General features: G+C 48.3%; 1 pseudogene; it reads right to left on the bottom strand.

Moving 5' to 3' along the window:
* Window positions 1–257: 257 nt before the first annotated feature.
* Window positions 258–459, bottom strand: LOC139274346 (U2 spliceosomal RNA; annotated as a pseudogene).
* Window positions 460–4,057: the final 3,598 nt, after the last annotated feature.

The following is a 4,057-nucleotide window of genomic DNA, read 5'->3' as shown; positions in this document are numbered from 1 at the left end:
TGATTGGATAAGAATGTGGCAGAGGGAGTACAATTTTTTTTTTATTCCTGGGATGTAGGTATTGCTGACAAGGCCAGCATTAATTGTCAATCCATAATTGCCCTTGAGATGGTGGTGGTGGGCCACTTCTTGAACCGTTTTTTAAAAAATTTTTCGTAGCCAATCTTTCCAATTCTTTGTCAAATCACAAACGCCAGAGGTCACCTTGCACACATCAAGGATCACTCTGCGCCAATGCTCTTAGCCAAAAGGCCTAGAGCCACTGCACCGTTCCTGGAAGTACTGCAATACCAGGTTCGTGCCATGGAGGTGGATGGGTCAAACCACCCCACCCACCTCCTATTTCCAAAAAGCATAGGAGAACCACCTTCCTGATCCAGGGAGAACCACTTTGGGGTCATGGTTACTCCCCTGTCAGGTCAGTTACGCATGATCTTAGCCAAAAGGCCGAGTGGTGAGGGTACTCCCACAGTGCTGATCGGGAGGGAGTTTGACCCAGCGACAATGAAGGAATGGTGATAAACTTCCAAGTCAGGATGGTGTGTGACTTGGAGGTGATGGTGTTGCCATGCGCCTGCTGCCCTTGTCCTTCTATGTGGTAGAGATCACGGGTTTGGGAGGTGCTGTCGAAAAAACCTTGGCTAGTTGCTGCAGTGCATCTTGCAGGTGGTACACACTGCAGGCACGGTACTGTTAGGGCTGCACTCATCCAGGCAACTGGAGAGTATTCCCTCACATTCCTGACTTGTCCATTGTAGTTTGTGTGCAAGGCTTTGGGGAGTTAGAAGATCAATCACTCACCACAGAATATCCAGTGAACATCCCGACTTCTGACCTTATGATGGAGGGAAGGACAATGATGAAGCAGCTGAAGATGCTTGGGCCTAGGACACTGTCCTGAGGAACTCCTGCAGTGATGTCTTGGGGCTGAGATGATTGGTCTCCAACAATCACAACCATCTTCCTTTGTACTAGGTATGACTCCAGCCAGTGGAGAGTTTCCCCTTGATTCCCACTGACTTCAATTTTACTGGGGCTCCTTTATGCCACATTTGGTCAAACGCTGCCTTGATGTCAAGGGCAGTTACTCTCACCTCACAGGTCCTTTGTCCATGATTGGACCAAGGCTGCAATGAGGTCTGGAGCCGAGTGGTCCTGGCAGAACCCAAAGTGGGCATCAGTGAGCAGCTTATTGATGAGTAAATGCCACTTGATATCATTGTCGACAACACCTTCCATCACTTTGCTGATGATTTAGAGTAGGTTGGTGGGAAGGTAATTGGCCGGATTGGATTTGTCCTGCTTTTTGTGGACAGGGCATACCTGGGCAATTTTCCACTTTGTTGGGTAGATGCCAGTGTTGTAGCTGTACTGGAACTGCTTGGATAGAGGGGCGGTTAGTTCTGGAGCAGGAATCTTCAGCACTACAGCCGGGATGTAGTCTGTGCCGATAGCCTTTCTTGTATCCAGTGTGCTCACTTGATATCACACTGAGTGAATCGAATTGCCTGAAAACTAGCTTCTGTGCTGGTGGGAGCTCAAGAGGAGACCAAGGTGGACCATCCACTCGGCACTTCTGGCTGAAGATGGTTGCAACACTTCAGCCTTGTTTTTTGCACTCACATGTTGGGTGCCACCAGCATTGTGAATGGGAATGTTCACGGAACCTCTTCCGCCATTGGTTGTTTAAATGTCCAACCCCAGTCACGACTGGATTTGGCAGGACTGCAGAGCTTTGATCTGATCCATTGATTGTGGGATCGCTTGGCCTGTTTATAGCATGCTGCTTTTGCTGGTTAGCATGCAAATAGTCCTGTGTTGTAGTTTCACCAGGTTGGCACTCAATCTTTAGGTACGCCTGGTGCTGCTCATGGCTTGCTCTTCTACACTCCTCATTGAACCAGGATTAGTCCTCTGGCTTGATGTAATGGCAGAGTGAGGAATATGCTGGGCCATGAGGTTACAAGTTGTGATGGACCACCCAACTTCCTTTTCTAGTGCTCATGTTAGGTGACATTGTTAACGGTTCTCTCTCCTCAGGTACTGTCCCCCTCCCCTTCAAATCTGCCGTCATCACCCTCTCCTCAAAAATCCAACTCTTGACCCCACTGTGTTTGCAAGCTACCGCCCCATCTCCAACCTCCCTTTCCTCTCCAAAGTCTTTGAACGTGTTGTCGCCTCCCAAATCCGTGCCCATCTTTCCCGGAACTTCCTGTTTGAATCCCTCCAATCCGGTTTCCCCCTGCCACATTACCGAAACCGCTCTCATCAAAGTCACAAATGACATCTCGTTCACCCATCACCCCTAGCCTTCTGTTTGCAGACTTTGACATGGTTGACCATTCTATCCTCCTTTCTTATCTATCTAATCGTAGCCAGAAAATCACCTGCAATGGCTTCTCTTCCCACTCCTGCATCGTTATCTCTGGTGTCCCCCAAGGATATATCCTTGGCCCCCTCTTATTTCTCATCTATATGCTGCCCCTTGGCAACATCACCTGAAAATACGGTGCCTGTTTTCACATGATGACACCCAGCTCTACCTCACTACCACTTCTCTTGACTCCTCCAGTCTTGAAATTGTCAGACTGCTTGTCCGACATCCAGTACTGGATAAGCAGAATTTTTCTCCAATTAAATATTGGGAAGACCGAAACCATTGTCTTTGGTCCCCACTATAAACTCTGTTCCCTAGCCATTGACTCCATCCCTCTCCCTAGCTTCCGCCTGAGGCTAAACCAGACTGTTCACATTCTTTGTGTCATATTTGATCCTGAAATGAGCTTTCGACCACATATATGCGACATAACTAAAACCGCCTATTTCCACCTCCATAACATTGCCCGTCTCCGCTTCTGCCTCAGCTCATCTGCTACTGAAACCCTCATCCATGCCTTTGTTACCCCTGGACTTGACTACTCCAAAGCATTCCTGGCTGGCCTCCCACATTCTACCCCACGTAAACTTGAGGTCATCCAAAACTCGTCAGCCTGTGTCATAACTTGCGCTAAGTCCTGTTTACCCATCACCCCTGTGTTTACTAACCTACATTGGCTCCCGCTTAAGCAATGCCTTGATTTCAAAATTCTGATCCTTGTTTTCAAATCTCTGCATGTTCTCGCCCCTCCCTATCTCTGTAATCTCCTTCAGCCTCACAAACCTCCAAGATATTTGCGCTCCTCAAATTCTGCCCTCTTGAGCATCCCTGATTATAATTGCTTAACCATCGGTGACCGTGCCTTCAGCTGCCTGGGTCCTAAGCTCTGGAACTCCCGCCCTAAACCTCTCCCCCTCTGTGCCTCTCTTTCCTCCTATCTCTTTGACCAAGCTTTTGGTCATCTGCCATAATTTCTTCTTATGTGGCTTGGTATCAAATTTTTGTCTTATAACACTCCTGTGAAGCAACTTGGGACGTTTTACTACGTTAAAGGTGCTCTAAAAATAAAAGTTGTTGTTGTTGTTGTTGATGGCCCACTGTGCTTCATGAATGCCCACTTTTGAGCTGCCAGATCTGACCTGAATCTATCCCAATTGGTACAGTGGCAGTGCCACACAATTCGATGGAGGGTGTATGTGAAGATGAGACTTCATCCCCACAAAGTCTGTGCGGTGGTCACTCATGGCAAGCTGCATCTGCGACAGGTAGATTGTTGAGGACGAGGTCAAGTAGGTTTTTCCCTCGTCTTGATTTTCTCACTGCCTGCCACAGGCTCTGACTTTAGCACTCTGTCAGCTCGGTCAGTAGTGGTGCTACCAAGCCACTTTAGGCGATGGATATTGAAATCCCCACCCAGAGTACATTATGTGCCCTTGCTACCCTCAGTGCTTCTTCCTAGTGGTGTTCAACATGGAGGAGTACTGATTCATGAGCTGAGCTAGGGCAGTAGGTGATAATCAGCAGGAGGTTTCTTTGTCCATGTTTGATCTGATGCCACGAGACTTCATGGTGTCCAAAGTCAATTTTGAGGACTCTCAGGGTCACTCCCTCCTGACTGTATACCACTGGGCCATCACCTCTGGTAGGTCTGTCCTGTCCTGCTGGTCGGACTGGACATAC

Source organism: Pristiophorus japonicus, chromosome 9, assembly GCF_044704955.1.
Source record: "Pristiophorus japonicus isolate sPriJap1 chromosome 9, sPriJap1.hap1, whole genome shotgun sequence".
NCBI lineage: Eukaryota > Metazoa > Chordata > Chondrichthyes > Pristiophoridae > Pristiophorus > Pristiophorus japonicus.
This window is presented reverse-complemented; position numbering and strand designations above follow the sequence as displayed.